Here is a 15,069-nt window from a genome sequence, read left to right on the forward strand (position 1 = left end):
CAGAATAGAAGCTTTTGTCCTTTTCCCCTCTCAGCCATTTTTAGAGAAAGTTTGTTCTGCCGAGTTTCCTAAGTTCCAGTTATTGAAGGTGGTAAGCAGCAGGGAAGAGTAGAGGCAGAAAAGTGGGGAGACAGAACTAACACTAAAGATGTGTTGAAAAAGCCACAAGGAAAGCATCTGTTGTAGAAGCATCCTAAAATGCATCTATAAACATGTATAAGTTAGCTTAAATGGAGCTATACTAACACTGAAGCAGCATACCTTTACTAGACACCACAAGGCAACAAATAAGACAACCCGTGATAGGCTTGGGTTATCTCATTTAAAGTTGTTGGTCATTGGGGTCTCATAGACATGCACACATTATATGATATTGTCGTTGCTTTTGGTTGCCCCCTAGAACTCAACAGTAAGACCCCATTGCTGAAGACACTACATACTTCCAGCATAGAACATGGAAAAAGCTTGTACTGACTTGTCATCCCTACTGTCCAGCCTTCATAATGCTAGAATGTGCTGTGCACAGTACTGCAGAAGAAAAGCATCACACTTACCCAAGCTGCATAATTGACTGGTCTACTCAATGGTGCAGGAGTGGTAGAATATCATGGAAGTGGTCAGGCCTTAACTTTGTTCTGTATCTAAGGTTCATTGAAATCCAAAATCTGAAATCCATACCTTGAATCATTGTCAGGTGGTAAGAACCTGGTACCAGACAGGCCATAAGCTTGAAAGGAGAGCCTAATACTATTATTCTTCTAAAGTGACATATTTTTAAACTGGCTACTCACGACTGTACTCATAGATTATGTATTTCTCTAAACATCATCAGAGATGCTTCTGCTTGTAGTATTTTTTTGAAACACAAAGAACCACAATTTTGTGGTTCAGAGAATGAGAGATGAAGCTGTCCTCTTAACCAAGGACTGTTTACCTACTTGATAGACAAAGACCATGAGGAAGAAGTGATAGACCTTAAACATTTCCTAGCTTCTTCCCAGGAACGTAGTTGGAACATACAGTCCCAAGTTTTGAGGACATCTAAGAAGCCCACAGAACAGCTAAGGACCATGGCTAGCTGTCACTAAGCTTCCATCCGGGTTCAGAGCAACCCTGATCATTTCAAGAGCAGGTCTAAATGACTCCATCTTCCAAATTCAGTTGACACAGTCCTTCAACTTCAGACTATCGTTGAAGCCTTACTAGGCAGATAGATGCTTTTCATCCCTGAACTCTGAAATTATGGATTTGTAAGGCAAACAAGTGTTTTTATTGTTTTAAGCTATTACATTTTGAGGTGGTTGGTCATATAGAAATAGGTTTAATGTTGGCATGGTAGTGCAGAAGGTCTAGTTAGCTGTTGTGTCACAGAGGTCTGTTCATTGGTAAATTTCCTTGGAAATAGGGCCATGCAGGTAACATCAGTAGAAAGCATTCCTTAATGTTGATGCTGTGTATGCCCTTGGATGTTTCACTAACTACCAGGTAGGGAAGGCTCTTAACATGTCTTCTCTATTTCCTGGAGTCTAGCTTGTAAAATGCTTGCTTTTACAATCACTGTTCTCTTTTCCTTCTTCAAGAGACCATTGTCACTTGAAGAAGTAACTATTTAATTACATAATTGTAACTATTATGCAGCACACACTTTACCTTGGTCCCCTACAAGAGAACATAAGTTTGCTTCTTCTTTTAGGATGTATAGAGAATTGTACCCAGAGCCTTGTACATGCTACGAAAATTCTCTGTTAATGAGCTATATCCCAAACCTTCAGTCAGTAGACTTTAAAATAGTGTCATCAGTTAGTATTCTCAGTGTTCTTAATGGAATATCCAATTTTGTTTTCAATTCTGTATGCCATGGAGGACCAACCAATGTGTATAATTTAGCTCAATTAGGAATTTATACTGTAAACAAAATAGTTTTCATAAGTCACTTCAGACTAGTGAGGGTATCACTGCAACAAAAATAATAATTAAAAATTAAATAAAATAATTAGCATGCATTTCAGATTTTAAAATGAGACAGATGTTTCACTATTAGAAAAACTGGAGTAGTATTTGCCTTGGGCCCAAATAAATGTGTCAATGTCACTAATTTCCATGTAGTAGTTAATTTTTAAAGAAAACCAGAAAATTATCAGTGTAAAAAGCTACATCAAAATCCTATCTTTTTAAACCATGTACTTACATGTACCAGGAAATTGTGTTATAGTCCTTTTTGTCTTCATGAGAATGAGGTGATATTCTGCAATTTTAGGAAAGAAATAACTACCTTAAGAACAAAGGAATTATGTACTAAAGTGACTATCAGACTATCAATTACAAAGTAAGGTTTCCACATAAGTGAGCATTGAACAGTAGTAGATGTAATCACTTAGACTTCTGGCTAAGAGAAATGACTGTCAACAATGTAGAAGCTTGATACACTGCTGCATGTTCTATAAGACTGGTTATAGTCTTAGTCCCATTGCTTGGTTATACACTTGACATGTCTATTGGTCCAGCTGGAACATTTACCAATCTACTTGGACTTGCAGAGCCTGGTAATCTCTTGGGTGCAAGGATGTCAGGCAGAAGCAGCCATGTTTAGGTATCCTTGAGTCAGGATGTACAGAAAACTTAGGATATTAGGGAGATTTGAACTGTATTCTGAGGATCATGTTTGGTTAGCAGAGTGCTTTCTTTCAATGGAATGGTCCACATTGCTAGAAAACAAATGAACTCAGAGTTATAATGGCGCTAAAACCATGAGAATTGTCTTGCTTTCATCCCTTCCTAACTTGTGACCGGAAAGCCAACCCAGCACATCATTCTTTGGCTAGTTTTGGGTCCTAATGTCACACAATCTAAAACTTCTTTTTTTTATTTTTTATTTTTTAATTTTTTTTTATTAGATCTTTCATTTACACTTCAGATACCATCCCGTTTCCCCATTCCCCCCCCTTAGAAAACCCCTATCCCATGCCCCCTTTTCCTTTTTGCATTTATACATTTTTTAAAGAAATGTTAATCATAGGCTTTATAAGTTTGGTATTGTTCAATCAGAGGTGTAACCCACTACCCAACCTAGATATATCAACTATCTTTGACTGGTGGAGATACATAAACATCTGCTTCCCTGTTTCCCCCCTCTATCTCTCTTTCATCACCTAGCTTCTCCTCTCCTTCTTCTTCTCCTCTTCTTACTCCTTTTCTTCCTCTCAGTACTCCTCCCACCTTAGCTCCTCCTACACATCACCCTTCCTGTTAAAAGGAAACTTTTCTCTCAAAATACAATTAGAGCATAATTATGCCTATTTGTACCAGTGAGGTACAAGATAGTCCTAATACCCAGTCCATCCTTTTGTTGACTAACCAGCACCTCTGTCATCTATCCTAATTAAAACACTTAGTTCTGAACCTGGCTTTTTCCTTGGCTTTAGGATGAATGTCAGCTGATGACCATACACTCAGATCTTTTCTCTCAAAGTAAATAGCTATAAGTTTTCAACCCCATCAGAAATCCAGAATGACTGAGTTGACTATAATTGTGGGAAGCACCAAGCATAGCTTCTAAAACTTAGCCAATTTATAGAGACCTCTGAACTCCTGGACACTCGCTCTACTTCGAAACGTTGGAGCATCTGTTCTTCTGCCTTCTGGCCCAGGATCATCTGACAGACCTTAGTGCTGCAGAATTATTAAGGGCTGATTACTCTGTCTAGGCAGATATAATCAGTCGACTATTCTGCAAGTGTGTCCTTTTCTGGACAGTAATTTGTCTGTAGAAGGAAAGTGGCAATTCTTGCCTAGTGGCTGTCTCACCACAACTGGAGTAACTCCAAGGATGCTCAATTTGCTTTTATATCCCATGATCTTCAGTTATATGTTTATATGTGACGTTAAAGACACATGAACACACAGAAATTTTATTAATTATTAATTAATTAATTAATATCCCAAGCACTGACCCTCCCTGAGACCCTCATTCCCATTTCCTCTGAGAGGTGGGACTCTCCTGTGTATCCCCTACCCTGGCCCATTAGGTCTCTATCAGATTAAGCACATACTCTCTTACTGAAGCCAGACAAGGCAGCCCTACTGGGGAATGGATACCACAGTGAGGCTACAGCTTTAGAGAGAACCTCTGCTGCGGTTGTTTTGGGGTCCACATGGGGACTGAGCTGTTGTATATGTGTCAGGGCCTCATTCCACCACCCAAACACACAGATTTTAAGTTAGCCTCTGTACAAATGAATATGCTCTATACATTGGGAATAGGAAAAAGAAATCAAAATACATAAGTGAATTTGTTTCTCTATTCTAATAAAGGACCTGGTCATTTGGATTTCTTAATATCCAATCTCAACAGAATTCTAATAATGTTGTGAAGGCAGTAGGATAATTCCCCTGAATCAACTAAACTCTAATTTTCCTACAAAAAATAATCTAATGGGAATGAGGAGTAATAATATGTATAACATATCTTATAAATGGCATCTGAGACAAAACAAAATTGCAATTATCTTCATTTCATGACGCAATAATTGTTGCCAGAGAAAGAAAATAAGGATATGACAGCTTAAGAGTCTATCAGCTTCAAATGTAGCCCAACTGAAGCTGAGAGATTTCAGATGACTGATCCCAGTTACCTCTGTAAACAAACAGCTGTCTGTGTTTCCACAGTTTGGAAAAAATGGGAGGTTATTTTCCCTTGTTTTGATCTGTTTAAAGCTGGTGGGAATTACAGACAACCCCCTCCTCTTTGCCTTTCTCCCTCTCTCCTTCCCACCTTCAATAATTCTCCTATCTTTCCATCTTCTTTTTCCCCCTCACTATTTGTACCTGACTATACTTATGTTTGATTTCTGTGTGTGTGTGTGTGTGTGTTTGTGTGTGTGCATGAACACACACACAACTACACACACATGTATGACAGAAGAGAGGAATACATAAAAAGAAAAGAAAATACATATATATTAGGATTAAATTACCTATGCATTTAAAATAAAACAAAGGCAAATGTGCCCCAGAGTCCATTGATTATGATCCATCATTTACTCTATGTTTAGAACACACTGGGGGGAAATAACATTTGTTCCCATAGGTATTCTAATGAGATTAGTCATGAAGCTTTTGAAATCAACCTCAAATGGCTATTACCAAGCCTTATTAGTGCTTAGTATCTCCCATCCCACCCTCATTTAGTCACAAGCTATGGCTACAGACCAAATCCACACAGACTTCTAACAGGACATAAACACCTCCGGGGACAAAATAGACACCTGGCGTGCACTCTGCATTCAGGAGTTCAACCACTTCCCAGGGCAGTTTTCACTGGCTTTCCAGCATGTAGCTACTTTGCTCATTTAAACAGGTGAAAGTAATTCAATTTTTAAACGACTTCTTTGTCACTGGACCTGCATTCTGACAGAAAAATTCATAAGATTGTAAAAGCCCCCAAACCCATAAAAATAGGAATTTCAGGAAAAATAATTAGCAGCATGTACATAAATTTTCACAAAAATATGAGGAATTAAGTGTCTCTTTATAATTTGTAGGGTATGTCAAATAACCACATATCATATAGAGTTTTTTCTCTTTTATTCTTTTTCATTTCTTTCTTTTTTGGTGTGTGTTGAGGTGTGGGACATACTAAGGTTTTTCTAGAGAGACATTATGGAACTACATTTAAAAATGAAATCAACATTATGGTTGTTATTAATTTCACTGCGCTATGGATTATTTTAAAAACTAGATTAAAACAACTTGAAAGATCTCAGGAAAGGCCCATTGGACACTAGTGGACTGAAAATAGTCTTTTACAGATCTAAAGAGATTAAGCTTCTCTAAACACAGAAGCCATTTCAATATAAAGAAATTATATAATGAAAACCATGGAGCTTTAATTTTTGAAAAGCCCAGATAATTACATATTCCTTGGCTTTCAGCATTCCGTACTGATGGTAGCCCCTAGTTTGTACCATTTATATTGTACATTTGGTATTGAAGTCAAAATCCTGAATAGGTTCAAAAGGACCATTTTGACTTCAACAGAAATTCACTGCATATATTCTATAGTCTGCATGTTCTAAAACTAAGATTTTCATATGTGCTAATTAACTATCCCCCAAACCCAAATTGGTTGCAACTGTATTAAATTTAACTCACCGTTTTAAAACAGAATACATATGTTAGGCAAAGTTCACTTTGTATAACATATCTGAAGTGACCAAATAAAATGCACATTGTTTTTAGCACTAAAGTTCAACTTGGATTGTTAAATTGTAATTTCAAATATATAAAATGCTATTTTGTACGAGGGTCCACAAAAAAAGGGAAAAAAATTAAAAGTGAATCCTAGCTATGTTCTTATTAATTACATGATACAGCGTGATTAGATGGGAGTAATTAGTGTGTGCTGAAGTAAACTGAGTTTGAAAGCTTACTCAACATTATTAAGCGCCCTTTTTGAAAGTGGTGAATAGCATAATTTAATTTGTGCTGGTGAAGGCACACAGACTTCCAAATATCAAGACAATACTAAATTTACTCTTTTACCCAAATCATACTAATAAATGCAGAGAAGAGATGCCTGAATGGCACTTGCCAAAGATTATGTGCTTGATTTAACATTTTTTCATGATTAATATTCAGCAAGGCTGATTTATTCTCATCAAAATCATCTCCGTTCACGTGATTCTTGCCCGTCTCCTTTCTCAAAAACCAAATGCTTTAAAGAGCTATGAAATTTTAAGCCTAAAATAATTATATCGCAGGAGAATAAAATGGAAAATGTTTGTCAAATATAATTACAGAAATTTAAACTAATTTTTTTAAATAGGGAGAAGGTATTTAATCTATGAAATAATGGTTGGATTTGCTATAAGTAAGATTAATGGCAAACTCTACATCTACAATGCAGTTGAATAAAAACAAGCATGTGTTGTCCATTAGGAAGGCATTTGCTCAGGGTTATTTTGCTAGCTATGGTGATGAATTTGCACCAATCCATCTATACAGTCTCACCCAGGTCTCCTTGTCACCAACTGTGCACATTTGCCAGCCAGCTGCCTGGGGTGAGGGGGTGTACTCCGTGCCACATAACAAAGAGAAACTTGCTTGCATTAGGAGGAAAGCCATGACCCTCCATCTTCTGCAATATGGCTAGTGATGTGAGCTAACTGACCACTGACTAAAATGAATGCACACCTGGCCATGATGGGATTGCTTGCTTCAAGCTTTGATTTGCATGCTAAGTATTATGAGAAACAATTTTTTTGTGTGAAAATAAACACTACTATTATGACAATAAAGCTACTGTAAAATTGAATGAGAAATAGATTTCCCAAATAAATCAAACAGGAAAGACTAATTCATACATTTTAAATATTGTAAAATTCAGTTAGTTAAACATCAATACCTATAATATACCCATCTTCACTCTAAAGAAGAATAAATGATTATTGTCACAAAATGTCAAATTCAAATAGCCAGGCCTTATATTTCATGGACCTTTAAAATATTTTAAATAAAGTGATACTATGTCACTTGCTTTGCAAGCATAAATTTGATCCATTAACACTAGTTAAAATTTACGTCTGCAATATATGCACACAACAATCCAAGGAAAGGAAATGAGAAAGAAGTCCAATTCTGGAACAAAAAATATCATGCAGCCAAAGGAATTTTTAGTGTGTCACTTTGTAAAAGACTGGTTATTATTAAGAAATACTATACAAAAATCAAACGAACATGTCACATTGCACCTAGACCTTATTCAGTGGATCTCTCTTTTGGTTCCACATCTATTTGGTTATTTTGCAGTTTTCATCTATAACCATATTCTACTGAAAGATATGATTAAAATCTGGTATAGCAGCATTCATTTACTTTCTTAACACATGAGCATTCAATAATAAACTTCTAAATATATTGGATGGGTTTTTAGCATGGTAGTTTTTTTTTTTTTTTTTTAAGCAGGATTTTAATTATTTGTTATAATGTCTTCTTTCCCAACACTCTGAACCAATTACACATCTTATTTCTGACTTTCAGCAGGATAGCACCTGCTTTGTATAAAACAGCAGCCTAATACATGAACACTTAATAGAAGACAAAATAGATCACTCCACATTACGTTTCACCTTGTTTTGTTCTGCTGTCTCACTGAAATATACTTGAATAAGAATCATATAAGTCTTCTCATCTTTGTATCTTCCAGAAATTTGACAGCCGGGTTTTCAAATTATTCCTTTTAACATCTGTGATAAATAAATATATCAAACAGCCTCTTTCCCATATCAGCCATAGATTTCGGTTCTAGTTGACACCTCTAGTTGACTGTTCCTGCCAGAAGTCACCCTCCATTAGAACTACACTGCTTTTTCATAGCTTCTTCATACAAATACTTTCACGTGATTTTTTCCAAGGGCTTTCTGTGGTTGTGATGAAACATGGACTGCTTTCAGTGGATATTCTAATAAAAAAAACAAAATTTAGTTGACTTCTCATGGCACCACTTAGCTAAAAAAGAAATGTATTACTGTTCCGAAGGCTCACAAACCTTCTCTATAATCATCAGAATTATGAGACCTTGTAGATATTGTAAGCATCCAACTTTTAAAAATATGCTCCTTTTGCTCATCTTCAATGTGTATATGTGTCCTTTTGTTGTGGGATAATCATAACTTCAGTTTTACATCCTGTGTGAGCTAGGGATTGAAGTAAGCCTATAATACCTCACATTACTCACTTAGTTGGAATTCCTGGGGAACATCTTCTCCCTACCAGCTGCATGCAGCTCATTGTCCATGATTGAGAAGCAAAGCAAGATTTTCCTTTCTCTTTGTTGCCATACATTTGAACTTAAAGTCACTGTCACTATCAACTTCATGTATGTTCTTGATTCCAATACAGAGAGAAACAATTGCTTCTATTTTCTCACTTCCTTTTTGTGGACATATAATTTTCACATGATAATCCCCTCACATATTTTTATAAACTATAAACTAAAATTTGGTAATTACCCTTTAATGTATTCTCTCTTGTATCCTGTGTTCTCACTTCTCTTGTTTTTTTGTCTGTTTCTGCCTGTTTCCTGTTTTTGTCTGTGTGAGACTCTCTCTCTCTCTCTCTCTCTCTCTCTCTCTCTCTCTCTCTCTCTCTCTCCCTCCCTCCCTCCCTCCCTCCCTCCTTTCTTTTTTTCCTTGCTCTTTACCCACCATCTTAGTCTAGCTTGCTAGGGCTGGAAGGCAGAAGTGAGTGGGTGGGTGGGTGGGTGGGGGAGCACCCTAATAGAGGCAGGGGAGGGGGGATGGGATAGCGAGATCTGGAAAGGGGATAACATTTGAAACGTAAATAAAGAAAATATCCAATAAAAGGAAAAATCTGAAATAAAAAACAAAACAAAACAAAATTATAATAAGTATACAGTTCTCTCTTCTCTCCTCTCTTGCCATCCCCTATCCAGATCTCCCTGCTCTGGTGCTTTCCCTTGTAATAAGAACACTGGGGTGCCTTTATGCAAATGCCTGGAAGGGCATTAGCCACAAAAGGATCTCCTTCAGTAGTACCTAATTGAGGACTCCCTGAGAGACCAACATTGCTGGTGCAGACAATGCCAGCCAATCAGGAACTGCTGTTTAGAAAACATGCTTTCTTGGGACCAATGGGATGAGGGTGGAGGATATTAAAGGGGCTTGCAGCAGTGTGTACACAAAGAGTTTGTTGCAGCATCTCTCACCTGCTCCTGAGTCTGTGTTATTGATTTTGGGCCACCACAGTGCCAATCCCCAAGAGCAGGTAGGGTCAGATGGGAAGCAGTCCAGGGCACAGGCACCATTCCCTTTCCTTCCCTTCTATCTCCTCCCTGCAGCTCTCAATCTCATATTCAATGTTATGCTGCCTTCCTGGTCAGAAATGGAAATACATTATTTTCAACCTGCCCAGCTCTGCTGTCCTCACCCATATCTGTATGTACTCCTCCGCTCTCTCCTTCTATTCAGTTTCATTGCATTGATCTTTTCAAGTAATTTTTAGTGTGTTTAACTCATTCTCATCTGCAACTTTAATCATTCTTCCTATATCAGATCTTGGTTCCAAAAAAACGAACAACATCCAGTGACTTAGAGGCATTACTCACATTGTATGCTCATTACATCTTAGATACTATTGATTTTTATTAAGACTAATATCCAGGCTTAGAAAATCTGCATTCCTTGAGTAACGGTTTAGCAACTTATCTTGAGGGTTTTTTCCAATGGTATTAATTAATCCTTACAAAAGTTCTTCAGCAAAATTCAAAATAGTTTTTGAGAGTATAAAAATGATTTAAACATTATTCAGATATTGTCGATAGTTTAATTGCCGAAAATTTATATTTTTTTAATAAGAATACTTGTGATCTTTTCTTTTACTTCTAAACCAGTAAACACGTTTTGCAAGGGGACCAACTGGAGACAGAGAAGTACCACTATGGCAGAAGGAACAGTATCTAAAATCTCTTTTCCTAAGATATCAAGTATTTATACTTAAAATCTTCTTCCTCAGTCCTTTCAATTTTTATCTTAATATGTCAACTTTCAACATATATGTTGAAATTTATATATATATATAATTATATATATAATTTTTAATTTTATTTTTATTATATATTTGTATTGTATATATATTATATATATAAAGTGTACATATATATATATATATATATATATATATATATATATATATGTACACTTTAAGCATTCCTTTTAATTGGCTCAAAAACCATAAGTCCACTGAGGTATTTCCTATACTGCTCTTATTTAGTTCGTTTTATATTGGACTGAAATAAGTTCTTAGTCAGACTAAACAAATAGTGTGTTCAAATTATTATTGATTATTATTAGAATTTAACAACAAATATCGTTCATATATAATTTAATAGTCACTTGAGTATTGTTCCTGATTTATTTGTTATTTCCTTTTTATTACTCTGGAGTGGAGAATCATTGCAAAAATTGCAGTGGTTTGAAGATCTGAAGAGATGCAAGGGCAGGGTAGGTTCTTCTGAGTTGGTAACGGGGCTCATTACTGTGGTCCTGTCTGAATGATTCTACATTCATTAAGAAATTACAATACATCCTAATAAAACTTATGCAGAGATTCACTGTTTTATTTTTAATATCATAAAGCATGTAGAACCCTTTGCTTATAAGGCATCACACTTCTCTACCTACACTAAAATGATATTTGATCAGTGTAAAAGCGTAGTTAGCCTACATGTTATCATATTTGCCTTTGTTAGCTTGAACAATTATGTGTGCGTATAGCTCTTAAAACTTAGTCTATACGTTTAGATTTCATTTTATACTTTATATTTTAGAGTATAATATTATCATTTATACTATATTAATAAACAAAGTAATATTTTACTTTGCTAATTGCTTTTAGCATACTAAATTGCATTACTTTTAACTTTAAGCATGAAAAATCTAATTTTCTGGATTTCATAAGGAAGACTTTATTAAAAATCAATAGTTTGGAGGATATGAGAGTCTATGTTTTTGTCTTGTTCTACATACATTAAAAGAAGCCTTACGAAAGACAAGATAATCCTTCTTGCTCTTGTGTATTGGAAAGGGTGAAAAGGAAGACAGAGGTATAAAACAGAGTTAGGGCATGTGGATCTGTCACTCCGCAATGTGGGTGAGGAAAGGCTTCTGAACACACTCCATCTAAAATCACTTCCATTTCTCACAGTGCAAAATTTCGACACACGGTAATTTCTAAAATGTAGGTAAAGTTATAGTAAATAGTAAATGAAGCTATGTTAATTGTACTCTGGTATGAACTGCACTGTGGCTATGGCATAGAACAATCACGTGAATAAAGACAAAAAGGAAAAAAAAAACCCACATTCACCAATTCTGATGGAGGCAGAGCAGTACTAGTTCTGCACAGCTCCAGATGACTCTGTTCTGTTTGTTGGGAGTGGAGAAGATATCTACCATGTGCTCCTCCAATATAAACTTTCCAATGTTAGATACAATCGGTCTTCTCCAAGATGTGGCTAAGGAACCATCTAGTTATTTGACGTTCTGCCACAAATGATAGGGAACTAGCTTTTGCTAAGCCTTAGACCTTAGACAAGGTTTGTATTACAGAAAGACAGTAACATATGTAGAAATGTGGATGCTTCTTAATACATCAGCGAACCAACAAAGCAAACTGTGTGTGAATTCTAAACCAACTCTTGAATTCTTGGAAATCGATAAATGAGTCTCAATAACATTTTACTATTTAAGTAGATTTCTGAGTAACTTTCAAATATATCCTAGATAGCAACATGTTATAGTATTAATACTGGGGTGCTCTTTCAAGGGTATGTGCAGTTCTGTATTAAGAAATCAAAATGCACATAACCATTTGTACTATCATGATAAAATCCAGAGAGGGTCACTCTGACCTCACAGGCTTTTCAGACTCCCAAATAGTTGAGAAACTATTTATTAATTTTATATATTATTTATTAACTATTTATTAAATTTATTTATTATTAATTAATTAATTAACTATTTATTAATTTTCTTAGAAAATTAATTAGAAAAATAGGAGAAATAACCCAGATAACACATCTTTATATCTTCTAGGCAACTATAATATCTGTTATTGGATCTTTTAAAATCTGTTTCATACTACCTTTAATATAGATAAATATCAGAGACCTCAAGCCAAAGAAAATGTTGCAGCAATGTCTGTGGACTAGCCTCATTCCTTTGCTTCTGGGTGGTATCATGAAGTATTCTTGAATAAATATATACAACATCTGTATACTGTGTGGTGCGTGTGTGTGTGTGTGTGTGTGTGTGTGTGTGTGTGTGTGTGTGAGTGCTTGTGTATGTTTGCAAAGTGCTAATAAGTATATCCCATCTTTGTTTTCAAAGTTAATATCAATTACTTTGAATAAAACATTTAGAAAAATACATTTATTTTATTAACTTCACTGACAAAAAGGACTTTATTCCACTCCTTCTGATACTAAAACCTGTAAGAATGTGTAATACTCCCAAATTTTGAAGCTTACCAGTACTGAAATGTGATGAAAGTTATCCTTAGCTGAACAGAGTAGATGTTGCCTCTGAGAAATATATTCCCAGTGTGCTGTGTCCTGCATTTCCCTCCCCTCCCCTTCTCTTCTCTCTTTTTTTAATTTTATGTATAAGTCCTATGCTATATGTATACCTGCATGCCAGAAGATGACTAATATCCTTTTATAGATAGTTGTGAGCTACCATGTGGGTATTGGGGATTGAACTCAGGACCTCTGGAAGAATAGCCAGTGCTCTTAACCAGGGAAACATCTGTCTAGCCCCTGTCATTTAATTGCTCAATTACACACTTTGAAGTTTATCCATACAAATGCTACTTTCTTGCCTTACCTTCTGGCCTGACCCAGAATTAACAAAATAGCCTTTGTATCATCTAACTTATAAAATGACTTTATAAAAATCAGTTCTCAGATTAGTCATCAGAAGACTCTTTACAACACACATTATTAATAATATGTGATGTATGTGGTAAATATAAAACCAGATAATAAAAATTTAGAAGGCACACCAAGCATTAGAGCATATATTTAATTTAATTATTTAACTATTCACTTATGTATTACTATAAGGAAGAATGGTTAACTTTTAGAATAAGAATCGGTTTGAGTATGAGACAACAATGACAGTAAGTTGGGTGATATTAACAAATAGTTACTGACATGAGAGCAATTGACTAAGATGATTTTGAAATCACCTGAGTCCTTCAGATGTGGAAAGAGTCTCAGACTCAAATATTAACAAAATAATTTTAAGTTATTCAGAGAAACATAAATAAAAGGAGGGAATCTTAATGGCCCAGATACACCTTCTCATGGCTATGAAAGCTCAGCTCAGCTGCTCAGCCAACCCTTTCACTGGAAGACAGAACCGTCATCTCTGATGATCGTAACACTTTATCCAAAACCATGTACACGCCCTGGCTTTTCTTCCTGCATAGCATAAGTCAGAGGTTATGGAACTTTTAAGCTCAAGAATGACTTGCCAGATATATGAAACAACTCTGTGCTAGGCTTCTGCTCACTGAAGCATAAATCCCAAATAAACTTTCTTATAGTCTCAAAATAATATTATTGGGGACAGAGACAACAGGGGGGTAAATCCTTCAGGTGAGTTATACTTTATTTCTGACCTAAACTTTTAAAAATATATTGTTTTTAAATGTATTATTTTTGTTCCTTTAGAATACAGATATGGTTACTGCATATTATGGTACCATTTTAGAACAGGCTCCAAACCTAAAAGCCCAAAGTAACTCCAGCCTCCCTATGGGATAGGTACATCAAAGTCAGAGCCAAGTCTGATCTCATTCCAGACCTCAACCACCTGTGGGGTCAAACTAAGCCAGCACTGGCTTACTCCACAGAGGGGCCCACAGAGGTCAGGCTGGATGCTCAGTTCCTCGGTAGCTTGACATGTTTCTGAAAGAGCAACCATTATTTTTATTTCCCTCAATCCTAGAAATGAATAATGACTGCATTGAATGACAAAGCATGAGTTTCCAGCCAATCTAACATTCTAAAACAGAGGATAAATGTTAGAATATTCAATACAGTCATGTCTATATAGCTAATATTATTACATTAGAAATGGATGAAAATCCTTAACAAAGAACAGAACTCACAAGTACAAGGAATGACAAGAAAACCAATATCAATGCCCATTTAGTTTTGAATAAGAAGACTGCTCTAATTCCCACTAAATTACTTGTGAGGTACTGTCTAGCCACAGAAATTGTCAATATTTCCAGCTGATTTTGAAAATAAACTACAGTGTACTTATAAGGTTTTATGATATAATGACAATATCCTCATGCAAACCACAATCTGTTTTTATTATGGGAAAGTGCCCATGTATTACATATTGTGTGTTGTTAATTTAAGTTATGAATTTCATCTTAATTTCATTGATGGTTAAAAAAGAGAAAGACCCAATGTAGGGACCTTGAGTAATGCTAAATCTACCTGAAAATTGTTGTATGGCTTCTGCTGGAGCAAAGGTG

At 35.7% G+C, this 15,069-nt stretch overlaps 1 protein-coding gene across 6 annotated transcripts in view; it reads right to left on the reverse strand.

Moving 5' to 3' along the window:
* Foxp2 (forkhead box P2) overlaps positions 1-15,069 on the reverse strand; it is a 511,758-nt gene that overhangs the window by 282,508 nt on the left and 214,181 nt on the right. For 2 of the 6 annotated variants that reach the window (XM_076913683.1, XM_076913680.1), the window contains one exon: positions 2,189-2,245. The exons of the other annotated variants lie outside the window; for them this stretch is intronic. The gene's annotated coding sequence lies outside the window, so the exon portion shown is untranslated. The remainder of the gene's footprint in view (positions 1-2,188; positions 2,246-15,069) is intronic. 6 annotated transcript variants of the gene reach the window in all.

Source organism: Arvicanthis niloticus, chromosome 15 (genome assembly GCF_011762505.2).
Source record: "Arvicanthis niloticus isolate mArvNil1 chromosome 15, mArvNil1.pat.X, whole genome shotgun sequence".
Taxonomy (NCBI): Eukaryota; Metazoa; Chordata; class Mammalia; order Rodentia; family Muridae; genus Arvicanthis; species Arvicanthis niloticus.